Genomic DNA, 25,150 nt, shown 5'->3' on the forward strand with positions numbered 1-25,150 from the left:
GGAACTGATCCCATCCGTGCAGATGAATGACAGCAAACGGCCCATCAGTTTGCTGATGAAATTAGTTCGGGTTTCTGAGTGTATCTGTTGGGTGAAGACGTCTGTTTGAATAAAACAAATTCAAGACATTTTGTAATGAGCAGTAACAGGAAAAGTTTTGGCGTGCCCTTGCTTAATTCGTGTGGCAAATGCAACGTATGAAATCTGGCTCTTTGGTTTTTTTGAGGAGCATCTTAGTTCGTAGGGCACACAGGAGAAAGGCTATTCCGGGGCATTTAGGTTCCTCCAGGCAGGGTGGTAACACATGCCACGTGTTCCTTTTATGCGTACAGAATCATGTTGAGACGCATGATTTAGTCTTAGAGCAAAATTGACCCCAAAATGTGTTGAGTAAATCATTCACCCCAAAGCAGTGTAAGGCACAGATGTGAGATTTAAAGTTTGAATTATAGTTTAAGAAATGTAGTTGGTAAATTTAACATTGGGAAAACATCAGCCGCTAACCACACAGAAGCGAGACTTTACATCTTAACTATTTTTTCAAGTTATTATTCCCCTATTTGATTTATATTCTGCTAGGATATGAATATGCATGACTAGTACTCTTTTTTGCTTAAAAATATGGGACTCCTTTGTTTTCTTTTTGGTGGTTGTTTTGATGATCCTTTTGGGAAGGAATAATGTCCAGAAGTCATTTGTTGAAAAAGTATTTCATCGTCATGGCCTTTTTCTGTTGTAGACTAAAATCTGTTTAAAATAATATCCTTATTGGGCAATACAAATGATTTCTAGCTTTTGAATATATACAACAAATGTCAGAATGTTCCAGGCTTATGGCCTATTGTAGTTTTTAACAGAAGGGGAAATAAAATTGCTGGGCAATAAAAACAGGGAGCGGAGTGAGATGTATTAGAAATGTCTAATGTCTTTTGCCTCCAAAATAGGAGTGTATTTGATATGACAAATGGCTTCTTCTATCCCGCTAACCCCGTTGCATGAAAGAACGTGTTCTGTAGCCCTAGCCTGCTCCAGCTGGTCCCGCTCAGATGAACATCTGGATGACACAGGCCCAGCAGGCTCTTATTTGAAAATACAGTTCAGAATGCTGGATGTGCCTAAATCATAAGCCAGCATCTCAAACGTTTACTTTGGTTTTATTTATTCATTTATGTATGTGTTCATTTATTTATATATTTTTTGCCGCGCTAGGCATGAGATCTTGGCACGTGCTCAGTAAGTGCCTTCCACTACTGAACTTCACAGCCCTAGCTTCCCGCATTTATGTTTTGTGCCATTTTCCCGAGTCACACCCTATAGTTCATTTGTTTCTTTAGAGACCAGTTCCAATAGCCCTCCTGTGGGCCGAGAGTAGGCGGGCAACTCCGCGTCTGACCCCAGGACTGTTCTGCTTTGTGGTGCTGTGTCAGGTAAAAAGGCCGCGATGGGTTTCTTGTAGAAAACATACTTGGAATGGAAAAGGAAGTGTCCTCACTGTGAAGGGGAACGGTTCCCACCTCGAAACCAGAGAGGTATAAAGCACATTCTCCTCTGTAACCAAGTTTTCGTCTTTCTGCAGCTTGAAACTGGGGTGCACAGACATCGGTGAGTTCCCAATACCAACGTCACCCCAAGAAAAGTGAAAAGAGGGAGCCCCAGTTCAGGGCTCCCCTGGGGGACATGTGCTGATGGGTCTGGCTAGGCTATTTCCCCAACTGTAAAAATAGATTTTTAAGAAGGGCATTTTGTTCTATACTGAAGGGAAACCAAGGCTCCAGATTACATTTTTTTTTTTAAGTTCTCATTAACATTTGGTTTTTAAAAGCATTTGTGTGTTTCTTCCCATTGGGAAAACAAAGGGTATGGTTCTAATTAGTTATTGGCTGGCATTTCTCTACAGAAAATTGAAAAATTATGGCGAGGAAAGAAAATGCTGTGTGGTATTTCTTTTTTTCTTCTTTTTATTAATTTCTCCTTTATATAGTAAGAAAGTCTGGAGATGACCATATATGTTCAGCCTGCATTTTTGCCTAGCTCCCTCACCTCCGTTGGAGCTGTGAGAAACCATGAGGTAAAAGTTTTTTCCCCTTCCTCTTTGATTCTTTATGAAACATTGTCTTTCCTGTCTGTTTCTTTTAGTGGTAGGTCTAAAGTAATTGAGGCTTTTCTTCTTCCTTCCAGAGCACACACATTATTATATAGCTGTATAGGAATTGTAATTAGATGATAATCAAACTTTGAGTGGATTTATGGGAGTGGCTCAGTCAGGAAGTCTGTGATCCTGAAGCTGAGACGGTTGGGCTTGTTTTAATAAGTAGGCCAGTGGACGTTTTTTCAGATTTCTAAAGAGAGAGAACGTGATGAGCAGTTGGAAATTGGTGATGATTTAGACTTTCGGATTTGAGCTGTCTCTTTCAATGAATAGAAGTTCATCTGGAGAATCTGGCTCTAGGATCAACTTAACCGTGTTGAGAGTGAACACCAAGTTTGGTTTTAAAGCCACAGGCCTTGGCTTTGCCTGGGCCGGGTGTCTGGTGGAAAGCAGTTGCTCATGGGCGTGCTGCCATCAGGGGTGCAAACCACTGAGCTCCCTCCACACAGGGCTTCGACTTGGTCTGTAATGTTCTAAAGCCCGGTTGGAAAAGCCTTAGGGTTGGGGGATGACTCTGGCCCAGCTCTTCAGTTTTGGACAGGTCAATGGAGTCTGCCTGGGTGGCAGAATCAAGGCCTGGACTTCTCTCGAATCACTTGGGCACTTTGGAGGTGACAAGATCTGGTACCAACCCAGTCTTCAAGTTCTGTGTCCTCTGGTGTGCCTCTTCCTCTGCCTTAGGCCGTGGGAGACACTGATCTGAGTCTGGCCTTGCTTCTTCCTCCCTTTCAAGACGGCGAGCAAAGGATGCAGAAAGGACTCGGCTTTGGCTCTCGGAGGCCTTGCCTGGTTCCTAGAGCCTCAGCCGGGACAGGCCCTCATTGGGGACTGTGTTTCCACTTGAATGGCTCTAATAAAAGGCAACAGTCCAGTAAAAGCAATCAGAGCTGTGCTCCAGAGACGCTTTGCCCTCTCTCATTATTTATAATGCGTGTTTTAATCTTATCTTCTCTGTGTAATAAAATAGTCTAGTGGCTAAAAATTGAAGGTTTTTTTTTTAATTATTTATTTTATGTATATGAGTATGCTGTTGCTATCTTCAGACACACCAGAAGAGGGCATCAGATCCCATTACAGATGGTTGTGAGCCACCCTGTGGTTGCTGGGAATTGAACTCAGGACCTCTGGAAGAGCAGTTGGTGCTCTTAACTGCTGAGCCATCTCTCCACCCCAAAATCTAATTTCTTTGTATTTTTCTTTTTTCTCTTTTTCTTTTTTTCTCTTTTTCTTTTTTCTTGCCTGAGATCTGCCATTTTTTAGCTGTGTGTCCTGTGGAGGATACTCTGCCTCTCTGTGTCATAGGTCCCTCATTGATTAAATTGGGATAATAGCACCTGCCTCCTAGGATTGTTGTAGAGTCTGTGTGATGTGCAAGTGCCAGACATAATGGTATGTACCCAGTAAAAGCTGCTATCATTTATTAATAAATTCTTACAACATTGAGTAATCCATTATGCAGCCTGCCTCTGCCACTTTGGAATGTATTTCGTCACAGAAATATAAACCTGTTGTGAGGGCTTTCTTCTTCCTCTCTTTCCTCCCCCCCACCCCTCCGTTTTGGTTTTTCAAGACAAGGTTTCTCTGTGTAACCCTGGCTGTCTTGGAACTCCCTCAGTAGACCAGGCTAGTCTTGAACTCACTGAGCTCTGCCTGCTTCCTGGGTGGCTACCACCATCTACTGTTTCCTTTCTTCCTTTCTTAGCATCTCACTGTAGCCCAGAAGGGTCTTGAACTCACCACATGGTTGAAAAGGACTTTGAAGTTCTCACCCTTCTGTCTTGGCCTCCTGGTGCTGGGATCACAGACTACCAGCCCTGCACTATCTGGTCCTGTCTATGTGGTGTGAGCGAGGAACTTGAGGTTTACAGCATGCTAGGCAAGCCCCCACCAACTGCCCTACCATCTCCTTTGATGTATTTTTTTTTTTTAACTTTTCAGAACTCCCACTTATACTATGTCAGGGGGCGTGTACAGTGAAGGAGTTCAAGGAACTGCCCTATAAGAACTAACCAGGGAGGAGAACGATTTGGATGAATGAAACTGCAGAAGCAAATGAAGGTCTCATAACATGGAGAGACCCGCTGTCACTCATCTGCCCTTCTAAACCTGTCGCAACTGGGACTGATCCTCGCAGCCTAAGCTTGGCAAAGGCTGTCAACTCAAAGATGGTCAGGCACCGTCCAGGAAGAAAGCATGAAGGTTGTAATTGTTTTGTGGTTTGCCAGAGCTCTCTGGCTGACTCTAGTCACAGAGTCTAGGCAGTGTGGGGATGCTCTTTCAAGTGGGAAATGGACAGTGGGCCTCTGAGTTGTAGAAACTCACTCCTCCTGGGGTTGTGTCCCTTCCCTGTTCTGGAATGCTGTAGGAGAGGTTTACCCATTCTCCTTTCTATGGCTGGATTAACCCCATCTTGCAGCTCTTGTTCATTGGTTTGTTTTCCTTTTTGGGCTGGAGCGTGAACCAGAGCACAGAGCAAGGTAGCTGATGTTGACGTTGGGACCACTGGTTTCGTTCTCCCTGGTTTCTTTCGTTCTCTCTGGTTTCCCTTCAACTTTCTGTCTCATGCATCCTTCTGGTAGGAGGTCTCTTTTAATATTTGCACAAATTGGTAGACGGTTGCTCTGTGCTGTTTATAGCTGGGGCAGGGATGAGAAGCTCCCTTGGGTATATTTATTTTTTTCTAATCGAGCTTGAGGATTCTGGGGCTCCAGCTGCTCCTGTTCTGAACTAGGTGTGGCTCCTGGCCACAGGGCTTCATTTGGGAGAGTGTAGACTTGGCCTAGGCTGTGTTTTCTTCTTCACAGTCTGAATTCCCAGTGGTACCCTGTGTTAACCACCAGGGTGCTTAGTTTTCTGCATCTCATTAATTTGTCATTATGCGTATTCAAAGGCACTCAGGGAAAATAGCTCTGAACTTAGAATCCTGTGAACCTTCAAGTTCTCTCATGCTCTTGTAGCTTGCCATGATTTTCAAAGTTGTGGGGAGTTTTGAATGCCCAGAGCCTCGCTCTGTTATTTCTACAGCTCACTCCCTGAAGGCGCTGGGGTCCAGCTAATCTGACCTGTTGAGTAGCTGGGAGCTCCAACTCCATCTCTCCATTCTTGGATCCCTGAGTCCTAAGTTACATTTCCCTGCCGACCAGCTGCCTTCTTGGGGCTCCCAGCCTCTAGTCTGTCTCAAGTCATTTTCCAGATCAGAACATTTCACTTGATCTATGCAATCATCCTTTTAAAAAATAAATACGTTCTCAGTCATCCCTCCACATTGGTCCATTGCCCTGCATCCCACGCTGCATGCTGGGTGTCGTCCTGTTTAACCAGGTGAGGCCTTGGACCAGCCACGTGTGTGTGTGTGTGTGTGTGTGTGTGTGTGTGCTGCTGCTTTGCTGGGGTGTCATAACATTTCTAAACGTCAGCTCACCCTTTCTCTACTCCACCACCACTTTGTGGACCGGCAGCAAACAGCTCTCAGATGAGCCGGTTTCAGTCCACAGTCCTCAGCCACGGGCTCCAGCAGGACCTCTCTGAGTCTTGCCAGAATGGAATGGCAAGTTCAGAAATACATTTCTGGGCTGGAACTGTGTGGCTTATCTAACATTCACGAGGCTCTGGGCTCAGCCCTCCAGAGCCCCTACATTCCCTGAAAAAAGAAACAGCTTCCCAATCCTGAGTTACGCTGATGAAGATGAAGGATCCCCTGGCTCCTCGAAGCTTTGCAGTCAAGTCCACAGCCCGGCTGCTCACCCCTCACTCCGTGGCTCCACAGGATTCTGTCTTTTGCATCCCTGGGCTCTGCCAAGGTCCTCGCCCATCCGCCTGGGTTTGGCGCTTCCTGGTATCCCTGCTTTTAGAAGCTTTCCTATCTCTACCAACTTATGTTCACTAATTAGCCATCTTTTGGTATGCTTTGCTCTGTGGTAAGGGGAAGGCAGCTTGTGCCAGTTGATTCTTGCCTCCCATCGCGCAGGACCTGGGGATGGTCCTCAGATCGGCAGGTTTGTGGTGACAGCCGTTACCCTCTGAGACATCTTGCCAGCCTTTATTGTGTTTCATGAGGTAGTCTCTTATCAGTTACTTTAAGGTTTTCATTTTCAGTCAGTGAGTTTTACAAGTCTCTTCATCACTTCCCTCAGTGACTCTCTTATAATCCCACATGAAAGACCCTCACTGGATGTATGGCGAGTCCCGGCTTTTCTGTGAGTGCCTCATTACTTTCATACGTGTCTCCAGAAACGTGTAGCAGCAGCACATGTCTGTGGGTAGAGTGTGGTATTTCCTGTCACTTTCTCCTCAGTAGACTGTTCACCAACAGTGCGCCTATGCATTGTTTGTTTGTTTGTTTATTCATATTGGGATAGGTCGGGCTGTTCCAGAACTTGCTCTGTAGACCAGGCTGGCCTTGTACTCACAGGGATTCACCTGCCTCTGCGTCCTGAGTGCTGTGAGTAAAGGCATGTGCAACCATTGCCTGACTGCTCCCATAGATCTTACGCACATAGTTTTGAAAGATCTCCTGGTATTCTCCATCAGACTGGAAGCTCTGTGAGGACGGAATCCAAATGAAGGAGGGGGAGGGTGATCCGCACCAGGTGCTGGAAAACAGCATGATGTCCTAGAAAGCAGGTGTGTGGCTTTCAGATTGATAGCTCATGGTGGTTTTCATGTGGCTTGAAATATGCACCTTTTCCAGGTGTAGTGGCACATGCCTTTAATCCCAGCAGAGGCAGGCAGATCTTAGAGTTTGAGGCCAGCCTGGTCTACAGAGCAAGTTCCAGGACAGCTAGAGCTACACAGAGAATATACTCTGTACAGTTTGTGGTTTTGTTTTGTTTGTATTTTGGATTTTTGTTTCTTTCTCTTTTTTTAAGGAAAGGGCTCACCCTGGCTGGCCTTGAACTCTGGATTCTTTTGTCTCTGCCTCCTGGATGTTGGAATTCCCGTCTTATTCTTTTTTTGTTTGTTTGTTTGTTTGTTTTTGAGACAAGGTCTTACTGTGTAGCCCCCCAATGGCCTAGAACCTACTGTGCAGACCAGTTGGCCTTGGACTCTCAAAGATCAGCAGCCTGCCTCTGCTTCCTGCCTCCATGCATTACTGTGTATGAGGTCTTTTTTTCTAATTTAATTTTTTTATGGGTATGGGTGTGTGCACTATGTGGATGCAAGAGCCCATAGAGGTCAGAAGAGGGCATTGGATCCTCTAGACGTGGAGTTACAGAGAGTTGTGAGCTGCCTTGTGGGTACTGGGAACTGAACCGGGTCCTTCTGCAAGTGACTGCTTTCTTAACTGAGTCATGATGAGCTTTAAAGTGTGTGTGTGTGTGTGAGAGAGAGAGAGAGAGAGAGAGAAACAGAGACAGAGAGAGAGACCAACCAGAGGTCAAACCTAGGGCCTTGCTCACTCTAAACAAATAGTACCTTTGAGCTTAATAAGGAGAGTCAGTAGCTTCTTGTGCCCTGTAATTCTGTGTTCAAAAATAGGAAAAAGCATGACTCTCCCTCTTTGAAATGTTGACTTAGTGCATTAAAATAGTCTCATACGCAGACCTGTGATTTGAAGCCTCTCTGTTTCTTAAATGCGTTACATTTCTCTATCCTCCTTTTCCCAGGAACTCAAAATGCGTGTCTAGTCCCTCAGACGGCTACTAGTGATCAGTGTGGGTGTCGGTTAACTTTAAACATTTCCAAGTACATTAAGAGTCAGAGAATTGAAGTAAAGAGAACCAGTGATGAGTTCTGGGGTCTCTGCTGGAGTTCTGGGGTCTCAGTGCTGGGTGAAAGTTTGGCTGTCCTCTCTTAAATTGGAGTCTTTCCTTTCTGTTTGTGAGTGAAAATGTATCTTGAAAAGCATTTACATCAAACCTGTTTCATGGCACAGGAGGAGGCAGGCTGGTGTCTTCCAGGCACATGAGAACGTGTGTGGAGAATTCTGAGATGAGACAGCCCAGTCAACTACTTAACACATTTGCTACTGGTTGGCAAGGCGGGAGGCCCCAGATGTCTTCTGCCCTTTTTGTGGTGGTGATTTCTAAGCCCCTCCTTCCCCCTCTCTTTTTAACGATTTGGGTTTGGTTTTTTTTTTTTTTTTAGTTCAGCCAGTGACGAGCCCCCAACTCCCCTTTATCCTATGCAAAGCCTGCAGTGCTTTTGTTCAGTGACAAAATTGAACTTCAGGTGTCCTGTGGAGATCTAGGGCTAAAGCAGTCCTCCCCTTTATGAAGGTTTCAGTAACGGCTGTTCCAACTTCCAGTGAGCTCTCAAACACGTGCTCTTCGCTTTAGGACAAGGAGAGGTATGGTAATTACACGTTGCCCCACACGATTCTGCGTCAGGGAAACCCTACAGTGGAGATGTTTGTTCTGGGGCATCTGTGGTTAAAAGCAAAATGTAAATATTCCGCTGCTCACCAGCCTTAACTCTCGGACCAGAGAAATGGTGTCTTTTTTTCTTTGTATTTGTATCAGAAAATTCCTTTTTCAGAAACAATTTAAACAACATTCCGTTTTCCTTTCTACTGACTCTTTCCTCTCTCTGCTCCCCACTCGACTTCCTATAGAGATGCCGATTACAGATAAATCTGAGCAACATTTCCACGGTAAGGTCACTTTCATCCTGGATTGGTCCTGAAGAGTCACGAAGCTGGGTGTGACCAGGGCTGCGGGACTGTGGGAAGGACCTTTGCTTTCTTTGGAGAATTTTCTCCAGGCCCACTCCACTCTACGGCTTTTATTTTTGGGGAGGGGTCTGAGGTCAATATCCCTGTCATAAAAATCTGAATGGATCCAGTCTGCTCAGAATCCCAGAGATGTTGCCCTCTTTCCCTTAAAACACAATCAGGTCAAAAGAGTTTTCAGTGGATCAGCATTCCCAATCTGTTACTCAGTTTTCAGGGTTTAATTTGAAATCTAAAGATTGGGCCAAACAACTCACAGCAGGGCCCTGAGAGCAATGGAGGGGTGCAGATGTGGGTGTGGGTGCAAGTTTCTCAGCTCCAGGCGTTACATGTGTGTGACGCCCAAATTCATTTACCCCCAGGGACTTTCAGGAAAGTCCCATCTTTTTTTTTTTTTTTTCCCCCTGAGGCAGGGTTTCTCTGTATAGCCCTGGCTGTCCTGGAACTCACTCTGTAGACCAGGCTGGCCTCGAACTCAGAAATCCGCCTGCCTCTGCCTCCCAAGTGCTGGGATTACAGGCGTGTGCCACCACCCCCCCCCCCCCCGACTGGGAACGTCCCATCTTTATAAGTGAGTATTTAAAATATAGTACCTAGCAAGTGAAGAAAGAATGCAGACTTGGGATCCAGGTCCTTAAGTCTGTGTCCTGGCTTCCACTTGCTTAGTGACTTCAGAGCAGGTTACATGGTTTCTGTGTCTCAAGTTTCCTGATCAATGAAGGCTGATAACTGTATCCATTGGATACATTGGGTGCTTCTGAGGCTGAAATGAATTAATGTACAAAGCTGTGTGAACAGTGGCTAGTGTGGAGTGGGTGCCACGTGGTGTGAACAGTGGCTGGCATGGAGCTGGTGCCACGTGTTTGTCCCAGGCACTTGATAGCTCATTCTACCCTTTATGCACATTCTGATTCTAGGAGGGAGGGGTTCTCAGCCTTTGTTTTTCTTTAGACACCCTTCCTCCTTCCAAAGCATCTTTCTTCCTTCCTTTGCATATAGTGGTCTCTTATGTTCCCTAGTTTCTCTTTGGTTTCTTTCTAGGACAGTGACCATGGCTTGTTTCTTGTTGTTTTGATGACATATTGATATTTATGTGTGTATTGGGGGGAATTGGACTCAGGGCCTCATGTGTGTTAAGCACAGACTTCTATTCTTATTTTAAAAGGAGACTTATTTCATTTTGTTTATATGTATGTGTGTCTGTGAGCATGTAGTTCATGAGTGCAGTTGCACTCAGAGGCCAGAAGAGGGCATCAAATCCCCTTGGAGCTGGAGTATAGGCAGTTCTGAGCCCACTGATGTTCTGGGACCCAGACTCCAGTCCTCTGGAAGGACCACAAGTGCTCTTAACTGTTGAGCCATCTAGGTAGTACTCCATATTTATATTTCAGAATTTGAATGTGACTGTATTTCCAGACCATACCTATGATAATTCAGTCAAATACTCAGTTCTATTGAGTGGGTCTTATTTTCTCTTTCACAGTGGGAATGAGTAGAGGAGAGTCTGGGCACATCCCTCTTGTTACTTATCTACAAACTTTTTATCCTAGTGGTCTTTACACATCAGGTAGGTAAGAGAAAGTGGGCCTAGAGAGATGGGGAAGCCTTGCCTCATACTCGTGAGGCCTGAAGATCCTTATCAGCCCTGCATAAAGCTGCGGCGTGGGCCTCGCCTGTGTTCCCTGTGCCGGGAAGGTGGTTTGTGGGCCAGCCAAGTAGCAGACTCTGCAATCCTCAGATTCAGTGAGAGACTGTCTCAAAAAAAATAAGGTGTTGAATAATTGGCATTGGCTTCCACGTGGATGGTCACACAAACATACACTGACACACAAGAACACACACAAAATAGGACAGTGTGTCAAAAAAAAAAAAAAACCAAAAAACTTGTGGGGCTGGAGAGATGGCTCAGTGGTTAAGAGCACTGGCTGCTCTTCCAGAGGTCCTGAGTTCAATTCTCAGCACCCACATGGTGGCTCACAACCATCTGTGATGGGATCTGATGCCCTCTTCTGGAGTGTCTGAAGACAGCAACAGTGTACTCACATAAAATGAGTAATAAATCTTTTTAAAAAACACATTGTGGAAGTTTTCACTGTGTGTGCTCAGGTGCATGGTATTTAGTATGAGGCATCAGGAGGCTCCAGACACTCATCATAGCCCCACCCTCCCAGTTCCTCCTTCCCCCCTTCTGTTTGTCCCCTATTGTATAAACTGTTCTACTTGTACAATAGCAGTCATACCCACTGGGCCATCTCCCTAGCTCTTGCATTGGCTCTTCTGATAATCACGGCACACGGGTGACCTTTCAGTCACCCAGGATTCCAGGGTCTTCTCTAGCAGTCAGATGCCTGGACAGATGGGGATGGAGTTCAGATTCTCCAGAGTTCTCATTTTAAGAGTCAGTTTAGATGTGGTCAGTTCCTACACTCTGTTGAGATCATTGTTTGTTGATCTGCCTACCACAATAGTCAGAGCCCCCTCCCAGGTTTGAAGTGTGATCTGTGTGACTGACAGAGCCTGGGTGATAGACTGCCGAGCACAGAGCCCCTCCTCCAGGATAACTGTGGTCTGACTCTCCCTCTGTTAGCCTGTCCACTACAGGAGAGCTTAGGACTTCTTTACCTTTTCTCTCTTCAGGAAAGTTGGTGTGAAGGGGCTTTGTACTTGGTAAACCCACGTTTGTTCCTAAGCGATCACCTCTCCCACGTGGTCAGTGAATAAGCTGTAGTGAATCTGCTAAAGGGCAGATGTCAAGTTCACCAGCCAGTGGTTCACAGGATCTGCCCCCTGGAAGGTCCGTGTGCCTTCCCTCTGTTGGTTTCGGGTCACGACAATGGCTGGCAACCTCACTGCACCTTTTCCTCTTGGCTCTAAGTCCCACCTCAACAGAGCAGCATGGCTGGGCCGGAGGGGCATGCAGGCCGAACTAGTAAATTCGTTTCCTGTAGAGGACCTTGCACCCAAGTCTGTGCACGCTTGGTAGCTGCATGTAATTGAGGGTGTGCTCCATTGTCAAGGAGGCCCGGAGCATGTGCTTTCTGAGGGCCATGTGGCAACACAGAGTGCCTTATCCCAACCCCAGAACCCTGCTTCATCTGCTCATTAGGGCGCTAAGGAGCCTGAAGGAGTCTTTCTCACTCCCCCTCCCCAGGATGAGAATCCCACTGGCTAATTAGTGTGGCATTTACTTTCAGAATGAGCTAGCAGTAGATGCCAGGACTCAACAAAGAGATCTGGGGCCTTGCTGTAAAAAGACTTGTTTTTCACACTATTTGACTTTTTAGGACAAATCAGTCCATTTATTTTGATAATTTTTGTCCAATTTTGAAATGGATTTATTTTCTCCCTGACTGCATTTGCCCATTTACAATTGCCCATAGAATCCCAGTATTTGGGAAATGGAGGCAGAAGGAGCAAGAGTTCAGGGCCACCGTGAGCTACTTAACAAAAATGTTTTTCCGCTAAAACAAAAACAACAGAAAAAGATTACACAGGACTCTCTCAGATCCGGTAGAGTTTGGCACTGAAGACTCTTGGCTGCTCAACATTAGGCCTGGGATGACTTGGGATTAAGTGCCCCAAAGCACTTTCCAGGGAAATGAAATTTCCTCAGTTTGCACAAGGCCCCCGGATCCCACCCTTGGACGTGTTGCTCTAAGCCTGTACAAATGTTCTTAAGAGTAAAGTACTACTCAATACCACTTGGGCCTGCTGCCTTTCTCTAGGACTTAGGAAAATCATGTGCTTGCCGAGGCCGGCAGAACGCTGCCTTTGCAGCCCTTGGCTCGCCCTGATTCTGTTTCTGGCACCATCCAGTGCGCTCTGCCGCAGAGCCAGACTCCGTAATTCCAGGCCAATTCTAGGCTTCCCTAGGACCAAGACCTGGTTTGCCTTCACGAGGAAGATGGGGTTTACCTGTCTGTATCTAGCACAAGTAACAACAGGCTTTCTGTTGATCATGAACATTAGAAGCCACTTATACCCCTCGATTTAGCATAGGAACGTCTTTCCATTGGCAAGGGAGAGTGAGCATTTCAGTTTTTAATCATAAAATCAGACTCTTCCCCCAAAACAGCCAACGACGATGATAGTGTTTTGCACTCTTCTCCAGGAAAAGTTACACATATATGCTGCATGTAGAAATGTGTGCGCCTATGTGCCTATTGCACAATGGGTTGCACTTGGAATCCATTTGTTTTCTTGAAGGGAACTACATTAAAACATTCTGTCTTAGGGTGTGACTCTGGCAGGCTGCTTGGCAGGTATGCCCCCAGCCCCGAATTCATTCAACCCTCAGTAGCACACAAAAACAACGCTGGTGGCGCATAAAATCTGCATTAAATACAACAATAGCACTAATCACAATCCACATAAAAGGAAAGACTCAAAGGGAAAGATCTCAACTGTCGCTGCTTACCACAGTCTGCTCCCCACCCCCTGTGACCATTACCACAATCAGTATGTCTCTTCAGTGGCATTTGGACATCTGCAAACAAGTGTCTGTGCACGAAGCTTTTCTATATGTTCTTTTGAGTAGTTCTCATATACTATTATTTATTTAGAGACAGGGTCTTATTATGACTCCTTTACTGCCCTGGAACTTACTATGCAATACCAGGATGTCCTTGAGCTCACAGAGACCCCAGCTGCCTCTGCCTCCCAAGCACTGGGATTAGAGGTGTTAAGTACACCCTGCTATTATAATTTTTTCACCTTTTTTTTTTTTGAGACTGGGTTTCTCTGCCTAATAGCCCTGGATGTCCCGGAGCTCACTTTGTAGACTGGGCTAGCCTCGAACTCAGAAACCCACCTGCCTCTGCCTCCCGAGTGCTGGGATCAAAGATATGCACCACTACTACTATTATAATTTTTGACTGTATACTGGTGGTTGATGGAGACAAAAAGTGAGTCCTGTGTAACTTTGATGTCCGCCTTGACATAGACCTGCACACAACCCAAAGCACAGAACCCCAGGACCACCACTGTGATTGGCAGGAAGACCTGGTGTGGCATGTGCCAGCGGTACAACAGCTGGAGCGCTTGGAGGACGGTTTTCCACTCCTCCACTTGAGCCCCTCCCAGACTGAATCAAAGCAATGAGACTCCCACTGCCGTCTGATGAATTCAGAAGTTCACTTTCTAAAGCAGTCAGTCTTCCCTTCTAGAAGCATTCAGACTCATCCAGGAACAAAGGATTTTCCCATGCTGGGCACTTGCTTTCTGCCTGACCTTCTCTGGCAACTGCTATCAGGTAGCCTGTATTTAATTCAGATTTGATGTGCTAAAGTGTACTCTGTTTTCAGAAAACCTAACACCCTTCAAATCTGAAGCTATGAAAGAGGAAAATGAAAGGGCACAGCTTTCCAGTATTGAAGGCTCTTGGTTTTAGGGTCTGGAGTTCATAGCGTAATTTTTTCCTTCTCAGAGCCCCTCTCCCCTGCCATCTTAGGAATGTATCTGTTGCTTTGAGAAAAATGTACAAGGATTACATCAAAGCCTTCTTACGGAAGATTGAACATCTTCCCCTTTCCCAGGAACATTCCTCATTCTCTTCTGCATGAAGTAGCTGAGAAAAGCTAAAATTAATTTTCTTATGGGTCATGGTGCCCGGTTGCTTATGAAAGAATGAAAGGGTTGCCCTGGGAGTGTTTATTAAATAGACAGAGAAGGGCAGTTATGAAAGGTGAACTTTGCAAACTCCAGTGAATCGTAAAATGGGACATGCACAGCAAGCCCGAGAACCTGAATTCATATCCCCAGCACCCCTTAACTGCTGGGCTGGGTGGCTTAAGGACTGGAAGAGACAGCCCTCTTCGATTAAGCTCTGAATGCAGATTCAGTGTGCAGCCCGTAGGACAGAACAAAATGGGGGTGGCGCACACCACAGCCTGCTCTAACTCTATACAGCGTTCCTCTGTACGCAGCAGTAAGACACTGGAAACACTCCAAATGATCAGCAGCCGCAGAGTAGCTCCGTAAGTCAACATACCTCAGAATGGTGTGGAACAACCATTGAAAACAGAGGCTTTGCTAGACCACAGCCGTCTGTGTTGTGCAGAAAGGCAAGATTCCAGATTGCATATATAATACAATTCCAGCATAGTGTTAAATAACAGATACTTTAAAAAAAAAAAGATTGAGGTAACTGTGCCAGACGATTTGTTGTCAGAATGGTGGCATCGATGGGAAGTAGGTCTCTGATTTCCAGATGTTCTGAATAGAATTGGTTTTATGATAAAAATCCATGTATGTGGAGAAAATAAAGTGTTCCTTGTCAGAAAAGACTTGCATCTTGTTTGCGGAGCTTGGCTGTAGTAGTTTGTTCTTTTCCATATACTTAGTGGCTGAGTAGCCACACTCATCCTTGCCGCTTACAGAGCAAAGGATCATGGGGGAACTGGGACGGAGCACTAGTTTGAAGGCACAGACTTTAAGAAAGCCTTCTGGAAAGAATAACTTGAAAGTGACCTTTTCAAACGAAGGGGCGGGTAGTCCAGTGGATTAAGAAAGAAAGATGTTCCCGATATAAATAACCACGTGGGAACGGAGGGGAAAGCTGAGAAGGTTCATCTGATCCTGGTAGACAATGTCCGTACGCAGTGGAGGAGGTGATGTGAGCTTGCAAACTGCTGAGGGATGCGGCCATCTACCAGCAATGGGAACAGTTTACCTTCTTTAGGAAGCATTAGCTCAGGCTGGTGAGATGGTTCAGTGGTTAAGAGCACTGACTGCTCTTCCAGAGGTCCTGAGTTCAATTCCCAGCACCCACATGGTGACTCACAGCCATCTAGAGTGAGATCTGATGCTCAGAGTGAGCAGGACCAGAGTGAGAGAAAGGAAGAAAAAAAAGGAAGCATTAGCTTTCTGTCAGAGCTTCTGGAATACATGTGGGGAGGTGTGATTTTGTGGGTGAGGAGTCTCTGAAGCAGTGGTCCTTGCTCACGGCCTGTCTCAGGCTTAGTTCTGGGCTTGGAATAAGAAAGGTCTAAATTGGGAGGGGGGTTGATAAGTAGGGGGTGGGGATGGGATAGGGGTTTTTTGGAGGGGTAACAAGGAAAGGGGATAACATTTGAAATGTAAATAAAGCAAATGTCTAATAAAAAATGAAAAAATAAAGGTCTAAATTGCAGACATGCCCCAGAATAAGACACAGATGCATTTTGGACCAAGGAGACCACCCTCAAGGGCTCTGGAGATGACTCAGCCAATAAAGTGACAACCTCAGTTCAGATCCCCAGCATTGGGTCAAAGCTGGGTTTAGTGACATTGACCTGCAACTTCAGTGCTGTAGGGCAGAGACAGGCAGATTTCTAGAGCTCTGTGGACAGTTGGCGACCCCCCCCCCCACACACACACAAAGAGAGAGCTACCTTAAACCAACGAACCTTGATCTGGGCCAGATTGCAGGAATGCATTTTTTATAAACTTCCTTAGAGTGTAATGAAGGCCCTGTGTTAGTGAATTCCGTTTGTTAAATAAAACAAAGGAAATACTTTGTAAAAATTGGTGATGGGTGTGGTGTGTGAGGTCTATGGCGCGCTTGTAAAGGTTAGAGGACAGCTCTGAGCTATATCCACCTATATAGATATTGTTCTTAAAGGCACTTAGAAATATTTATATATGTGTTCCGGGAACAAGTGTTTTATATAGAAAATATACTTCCTGTTAGTGTTTTTGTTTCAGTTCAAATAGAGGTGTGGTTGACAGCAGAAGCATCAGGACCCCAGCGTCACCTGAGAAGCCACTTTCTCTTAGAACTTGTCCACATCTCCTCCTCTCAAGCTTTCAGAGCTCAGTCAAGGTTTTCATTCAGAGTTCCTGCCTTGTTGGGTTGTTACGGAGGCATGACTAGAAAGAGACATTTCTAGACTAGGAAGTCCTGAGGGTGGGGACCCAGCTTCTCATTATGTCTTAATTTGGCTCATTTGTGTTTCTGTCCTGTCTCCTGTCACCACCCTCCCATAACCCCCCCCCCTTACTTTCCCTCACCCCCCTCATCCCCCATCATCCCACTACCCCCCCCCATTGTCCCATCTCCCATTCCCCCATAATCCCCCACCCCACACCTCAGAGGATGTCACTGTGTAACCCTTGCTGGCCTGAAACTCTGTAGAGACCAGGCTGGCCTTGAACTTCTCCAGAGAGCCATCTGCCTCTGCCCCTACATGCTGGGATTAGAGACGTGCGCTACCAGGATAGCCATCATCGCTTATTAATAATAAATATTTGTCACAAGTATTTGTTGAAATAAAGAATGAAGGATTTGGACTAGCGATTAGAGGACCAGCAGGGCAGAAGTGTGGTGTGTGAGTCTGTAGTCCCAACTACTTAGAAAGCTGAAGCAGGAGGACTACTTAGTCTGTGTTTTGAGACCTGAGCAATGTACAACATAGACTCCATCCTTGGAGGGGTGAGTCTCAAAGTTTAACCACATAGGTGGTGTGTCATAATTACACACGTGTATAGGGTTAGGCACTGCTACCACTGAATTCTACCCTGGAAGCGTGTTGAGGGCTGTGTAGCCATCCTGTATTTTAATTAATTAATTAATTAATTAATTTAGTTTTTTTTTTGAGACAGGGTTTCCCTGGTTAGCCCTGGCTTTCCAGGAACTCAATTTTTAGACTAGGCTAGCCTCGGACTTATGTCGATGGCCTTTTTTCTGCCTCCTGAGGGCTGGGACTAAAGGTGTGCATCACCACTCCTGCACAGCACTCTGCTTTTACCAGTGAGGAAACTGAGGCTCAGAGAGCAGACGGAGGCCGCCTGACTGAGGTTCTAACTCTTCTTGTCTGCTTAGCATCTATCATAACGGCCCTTTTTTAAAAAAGACCCACCCGATATCTGTGAGCTGTTGCCAGATTTTATTTTGTTCACAGGCTAGAGAGAGAGAAGCTTGCTGAAGGGAGGGGCTCTTTCCCATGTGAGTTGATGTGTCCTGGTGTCTAGAAAATGGGACACTTTCCTGGTCCCAGGAGCCTGTTCCTGAGAGTGCAACGACCTTCCTGTGGCAAGGCCAGGGTCAGGCTGGGGACACAGGTCAGACCTCCTACGTGGAATGCCTCAAGTGGCTGTAACTCATGCAGAGAAAACAAACACGTTTCCGCTCTGTGCAGCAGCAGCAGCACGGCGTTCTTCAGGACAGAGCCCAGGCTGTGCAATAAAGACAGGGATGTAAAAAGAGCCAGGTGCTTCACTGTGAGTGCCACGCATCGGAGAGAAGACATTCCACACAGATGGCCCGGTGCGGAGGCGGCGGCGGCCAGGGTATTTTTTCCTGTTGGCCCATCAGGAAGGGAGAGAATCCCCTGACCTGCTGCCTGTCCAGGCAGTGTGCACCCTTCCCGTGTTGTGTTGAGAGATAGCTGTGACCCAAGAGAGCCCTTGGCACTGGTCGCTGGGCCTGAGGTCACGGGAACTTGGCCTGTTGCTTTCAGGAGGTCTTTCCAAGCTGAGCAGGAACATAGGGAAACAGGAATTTAACACATCATTGGCCTGAACTCAGGCCTTTGAGAGTGGGGCTGTGGGGTCACACTTGTGACTTTATGGGGCATGAGGGATAGAGATGTTCTGAAACTTAGGAGTTCAGATCCATTCCAAAGACAATTCTTATTTTATTTTTTAGATAGAGTCTTATGTAATCCAGGCTGGCCTCAGACTTGCCTTACACGAGTGTAACCTGGGACTCTTATTACTCTGGGGTTACAGATGTGTGCTGTTAGACCCTGGTTTATGGAGTGCTAGGAATCGAACTCCGAGCTTCACGTATGCCAGACAAGCACCCTGCCAACTGAGTTTCTTCTCTGCTTCCCTAAAGCCAGTTCTTTGGGTTTTTTTAAAGATTTTTTTTGAGGGGGGAGGTGCTAGGTGTGGTGATGCCTGCTTTAATCCCAGCACTTGGGAGTCAGATCTCTGAGTTCAAGACCAACCTGGTCAACATATCAAGTTTCAGGACATCCAGGTTATGGTAGAGAGACCCATTCTCAGCCCCCTCCTCAAATTACTTTTAATTGTGTGCGTGTCTATGTGTGTGTGTCTACGTGTGTGTGTGTCTACGTGTGTGTGTGTGTGTAGGTGTGTGCACATGAGTATTTATTCCTGCAGAGGCCAAAGATAGCAGATTCCCTTGGAGTTGTAATTGCAGGTGGTTGTAAACCACCCTATGTGAGCGCTGTTAACCAAACTTGAGTCCTCTGGAAGAATAGTGAACGGTCTTAATCCCTGAGCCATCTCTCCAGCCCCTGCAGCGAGCTCTTGTTCATTAATTATCTTGGCATAGTTTCATCTACTCAATGAAACCCTAACACATCTCCTTGGAGTGTGCATTGGAGTTTGCTATAAAAAGAGGAAATAGAGTCTGAAGCTACAAGACTGCTTGTGGCTGCGGTCGTCTCCCACTAGGAGATTATTATGTTGGTAAAGTCATCTTTCTCTAGTTTGGGTTCTTTAGCATGGGCACTGATTCCTTACAGAGTAATAATTACAACCAACCGGTTTATGGTTTGACATCTATACAGGTTAACAAGGTGTACAGCCGGAGAGTTCTAACAGGCTTACTGTCGCGTGGCATGAAGCATAAAAGCTTATCCTTGTCATGTCCTCATGAGAGATGGCAGTCAAGGAGGTGGGGGAGAGGCTGGTGAGCCACATTTGAGATACCTTGTTCTGCTCATGATGTCGGTGAGAGAGTACTGGTCCGGAGCATCTCCTGAGCTGGAGGGTGCCGTTATCATTAGCGTTATATATCCCTCAGTGAGCTCCTCCTAGGTTCCAAGGACCCCATTATGAGGTGCCCCTTGCATATTATCTTATAGGCTCTTTTAATAGTCCATGAAGTAGGTACACTAATTCTTCCCTAACCACAATTCTGTCTTGCATGGTTTCAGTTACCCATGGTCAGCTGTGGTCTGAAAATACTAAATGGAAAATTTCACAGATAGACAATTTGTTAGTTTTAAATTACATGCTAGGGGGCTAGGTATATAGCTAGTGGAGTGGCATAGTACTTGCCAAGCATGCGTGAAACCCTAGGTTCAATTCCTACTCAACAAAACAGAAATTACATGCTGTGAGCTGAGAATAGCAGGATAAAATCTGGCACTGTCCCTCGCTACCCAGAATGACACTCATCCTATTGCAGTGTATCCCTGTCCTTTGCACAGTGTATCCCTGTCCTTTGCACAGTGTATCCCTATCCTTTGCACAATGTATCCATATTCTTTGCACAGTGTATCCCTATCCTTTGTGCAGTGTATCCATGTGGTATATGCTACCTGCCTGTTAGTCACTTAGCCTTCTCAGTTATTCTACCTAGAACTGCTGTTTCACTACTTCAGTGTTGTATTCAAATAATTCTTATTTCACAATGTCGTGGGAGCACAGGAGTAGTGGTGCAGAGGAGGTCAGGGCAACCCACATAATATAGATAATATAAATGTAGGATTGAGTACTATCTGTGGCTTCAGGCTAGAGTCTCCAGATGTATCCTTCCTGGTTGAGGGGCCTCTAGAAACAAATATAAAGCAGGTTATGTATCGACCAATTGATGACAGCTTTGTAAATAGAGCTCCCAGGATCCCAGCCCTGAGCATCCCCTAGGAGCACTGCTTCAGCACTTGCTAATTTACTGTTGCAATGGCTTTTCACACCAGGGTGTTGGGCCCAAAACTTAGGTGTTTGTGTTGTGCAGCTATAGGCATTCCCACACCTGGGCTTTCAGGCAGGGGCCTGCTTGTAGATAGATCCCTTTGCCCCCACAGACCCAGGCTCAGCATTCCACCCAAACTGTATCAGTTTCCTTTTCTGTTTTTCTGTGGCTTCCCACATTATGATCTGTGAAACCAGGGTACAGTTGGCTGTTGTTGGTCATGGTATTTCTGTTGTGTAAAGTCCCTGCAAACAGTGACTTAGCTTATATTCCTAGGGGATGCTTGATTAGGATTCTGGGAGCTCTGTTCAGTGTTTTCATCAGCTGCTCAAATATAACTTTGTTTCATGTGTGCTTCTGTTTGGACACTTTGGTCTCACATCTATAGGTTTCACTAAAATACAAATTAACTAGCATAAATTTTATATTCATACTTTATGTAAATTATTCATGTGTATATAATTTATTAATATTGAGATGATGAGCTCATAGCCAACAGCACTATAGCTCATGATTGAGCAAAAGTTATCTATGGGGCCAGTGCATGGTTCAGCCATAAAGGTGCTTGTCTGCGTCCTGGCTGCCTAAGTTGAATCCCTGGATCCCTGGGAAGGTAGACGGAGAGAACCAACATCACAGGGATATTCTTTGATCTCCACATGTGTACTGTGGCACATTCACCTGCACACACATACTATACATGTACACACATAGAGTACTAATTAAATTCATTATTGGCTAATTAAAATATTGGCTAATAAATATTAATTAATAGCTAGATGGGGAAGATGTGGGTGGGAGGTATGGGGTGAAGGGATATTGTGGCTTGGGCCCTCATGATGGCTGCTGATGAGATTGGGTGGGTAGCAGCAGTGTGTAGCACAGTAGACTGGAGCCGCACCATCTGGTACAGTAGCTACAAGCCAAGCGTGACTCTCGAGTACATTGCAAGGCCGGTTGTGGTTGGGGTGTGCCGTGATAATTGCATGCCAGACATCAAAGACTCAGTGTGAGAATAAGAATATAAAACAACTCATTAATAGTTTTTATATTAATTACATGTCGGAGCGATAATCTTGTGAAATACTGGGGTGTTGGATTAAGTAAATTCCAGCTCCAAGACAGGCTTCCTTCCATTTTTCTCTTTTTTTCTTTTCCTTTTTAAATGAGGCAGTATCTCTCTGTGTAGCCCAGGCTGGCTGTGAACTCATAATTCTCCTGCCTCAGCCTTCTGAGTGCTGGGATTACTGACAGGTGCCCTACTATTCCTGAATACTTTCTACCTTTCAATGTGGCTATAAATAGAATTTTAGGTTGCACAGAGTTCTCGTGGACAGCGCTGGAAAGAGAGGAAAGAGGACACGCTGAGCACTGCCCCAGATCAGCCGAGTGGGGATTGGAAAGAGGGAGTGGGTTTGAGAACTGTCGGGGCATATGGTGGGGACTGTAGCCTAGCTTTGGTGGGGGCAGTGAGATGTGTCGCTAATGTCCCCAGCTGAGGGGGTTTGTGGGACAGCTGGGGCAAGGTCTACAGGGAGGTAGGTCTCTGCCTGAGAATGGCAGCCCCCCTCCCCCCCCCCCCCCCCCCCCCCCCCCCCCGAGCTGGGCTGAGAGCTGCAGAGGGAGATGACTTGAGGGAGGGCTGCTGGGAATATAAGCAGGGCCCTGGAGCAGAAGCGCGGAGGCCGGACGTGCTCTCCGTCTCCAAAGTGCTCTCTGTCTCCAAAGTGCTCTCTCTCTGGTCCGAATGCAGACTTTGGCAAAACTTGAAGACACTGCTTCTGCTTCTCAGTGTAAGCAAGGTGGCAAAAATCACAAAACAAGTTGGTTGCTTGTTTGTTTTGTTCAGTTTTTTTTGATTGGCTTTTAGCTGAAGATGATCTTGAACTTAGGCTCCTTTGCTCTCTCTGCTGCTAAGGATACAGGTATGGGCTACCACACCTGCTTTATGTAGTGCTGGGTATCAGAATCCATAGCCTGGTGCATGGTAAACAAGTATTCTACCAACCAAGCTTCCTAGAGCAGCCTTTGTTTGTTTGTTTGTTTGTTTGTTTATAGGCAGACATGGTTTCTCTGTATAGCTCTGGCTGTCCCGAAACTCACTCTGTAGACCATACTGGCCCCAAACTCAGAGATCCACCTGCCTCTGCCTCCCAGGACTTAAGGCATGTGTCACCGCCGCTGGGCTCTACTTTATTCTTGTTAATAAACATGTGACACTATACTGTTTCCACTTTGTGCTCGCCACATCTCTAAAGCTTCACAGGATACCCCCTCCCCTTCCTGTTTTCATCAAGTGCCTCGCTCAGAGTCACCTATGGTAACGCGTGCGGGGCTCTAACGCCTATCTACCGTAGCCTGGCAGCGTGACTTAGACTCCCGGGCAAGCCTGAGACGCGCCCTGGCAAGAAGTAACTGCCTCGAGTTTCTCAGACCACAGAAACAAAACAAACCAGAAGCTACCCTTCTTAGAGCTGGCCTTGAGGGAGTTCTGGTGATGGATGGCGAGTTGTGGAAGATTCTGCATTCCAGGGGGCTGAGGTCAGTGCACGTGCGCATGAGCTGCAGGGCCCTGGCTTCCAGCACTCAGGCAGGCTCCCGCACCTAGGTTTAGATCCTCTGCGTCTTGGACATCTTGTTGTTCAAGGGCTCCGTTCCTGTGTTTTCCTGCTTTTTATCTTTTTCTGCTCTTTGCAGCCTTTCCATGGAAGAGTCCTCGGTTCCGCACTCAAGGGAACCCCGTCGCCGACCTTTCTGGTCCAGTTCAGGCCCTGCTGGAAGGAACACCACCCTCCCACCCCCATCTGCCTGTCCAGACTCCTGCCTGAGGTTTTACAGTGTGCGTCCACTTCCATACATGGAAGTAGCTCGCCAGCTTGCAGAAGAGCCTGCAGCAGGAGGCTGTTTCCCCACAGCTGACAACCACTCGGCTTACATTTTTAAAAAAAATGTATTGATCTTAAAAGGCCCCAGCTCTCAGCGCACGTGTCTGTAAAGAGAGAACTCCACTGCCTCACCGAGAGCGCGCTCGAAGCAGGTTGGGCCCGAATGCTGAATGTGCTGTATTGAACAACTGTTTGGGGCTCTAGAAAGACCTGCTGATGTGCTTTTGGAAAAAGAAATAGACTGTGTGTGTATGTGTGTGTGTGTGTATGTGTGTGTGCTGTTACCAAGCATATATACACTTGTTTTTCTCCAGTGCTGCACCACTGAGGACTGGCTCTACTCCATTGGTGTCCTTTTCCTTTTCGAGTTGATAAAAAGAAAAGATCTGATGGACCAGCTAGAGTGTCGTGTGAGATGAAATGAAATGGTTAAGCCAGCCCAGACCCAGGCCCAAGTATTCATGTATGTAGACTGTGAAATCGCTAAGAAGTCTCCTTTTTGTTTGAGAGCTTTAGCTTTCTCTCAGCATTGCTTTCTGTAATGCACAGAACTAAGATTTGTCTTGAGTTTTGTTTGCCTTTGGTCCCCAAGTGGTCAAAGATGGTAGAAAGCAGTATTTTACAGCAAGAGATTTTAAAGTGCCTTGGGGTGTGGGCACCACGATGACGACAACGAGGAGGACATGGATTGAATGCCAAGCATGTATGGTGGCATTAAGGGGGTTATGGATGGGGATAGGTTTGAGGGTAGCCTAAGCTATACTCTAAGATACCCCACCCTACCCCATCTTAGAAAAATAAATACATAATGTGGATTTCCTAAGCTGCCGTCTTTCCTGGTGTGGGCTGGCTAGGAGCCCTAATGCCGGATGCACTGTTCACCATGCCATCTGGTTCTTTCTCCTGCTGCCACCTCAGGCTCAGCCTTTTCACTTCATTTTCTGTCTAGTGGCTCAGAGCTAGTTAATGGTGATCTCTGCGCTTCATTAGAGTGGAATCTGAATTATTTAAAAGCCATCATTCAAGACTGTAACATTCTGGAAATACACTGCTGAACTCTTTGCTTGGGAGGGGGAGTGGGGGTGAGCCCCCGCCCCCTAGCCTGATAGTTCTTTTACTGCGCTGTCCACCCAGACACCAGCCGCAGTCTCTGCCTTCCATAAGATCTTGACAAGAAAACCATACCTGCTAGGCCTCTCCCATCGCTATTTATTTTGCGCTTAAAATAGCAAACCTTAAACTCTATCTCTGTGCCCACTCCCTTTCCCCCACCGGATCCTCTCTTTAATTGTATAAAAAGATTTTGAAATTCTTCCTTGATTTTTCCTGCCTGGGGGGGGGGGGGGGGAAGGGCGAAGCTACCAGCTTTACTGTGGGATGTTGATCTGAAGTCCTCCTCCTGTTCTCTTTCTCTCTCTCTCTCTCCCTCCCTCCCTCCCTTTCTCTCTCTCTCTCTCTTTCTCTCTCTCTCTTCCCTCCCTCCCTCCCTCCCTTCCTCCCTCCCTCCCTCCCTCCAGGTATGGATTGAGGGTCTTGGATTTATAAGGTGATGGGCCTTCCTCCCAAGTTAAAAGGCTTCCTTTCAGCAATCTCTATTTATTTTCATTTTTTCAGAAAAGAGAGGACTCCTGAAGCCTCAGGCCTGCTGATTGGTTTGGCTGTAAGCAGGGCAGATCCTTGGAGCAAATTGCTTCTGGTTCTTTGTTTTTTTGTTTGTTTGTTTGTTTGTTTGTTTTCTTCTAGACAGGATTTCTCTGTGTATCCCTGACTGTCCTGGAACTCACTCTGTAGACCAGGCT

At 46.3% G+C, this 25,150-nt stretch overlaps 1 protein-coding gene across 1 annotated transcript in view; it reads left to right on the forward strand.

Annotated features, from left to right (window-relative positions):
* Nxn (nucleoredoxin) overlaps positions 1-25,150 on the forward strand; it is a 142,347-nt gene that overhangs the window by 1,135 nt on the left and 116,062 nt on the right. The window lies entirely within an intron of this gene.

The sequence above is a fragment of the Apodemus sylvaticus genome, chromosome 10 (assembly GCF_947179515.1).
Source record: "Apodemus sylvaticus chromosome 10, mApoSyl1.1, whole genome shotgun sequence".
Lineage (NCBI taxonomy): Eukaryota > Metazoa > Chordata > Mammalia > Rodentia > Muridae > Apodemus > Apodemus sylvaticus.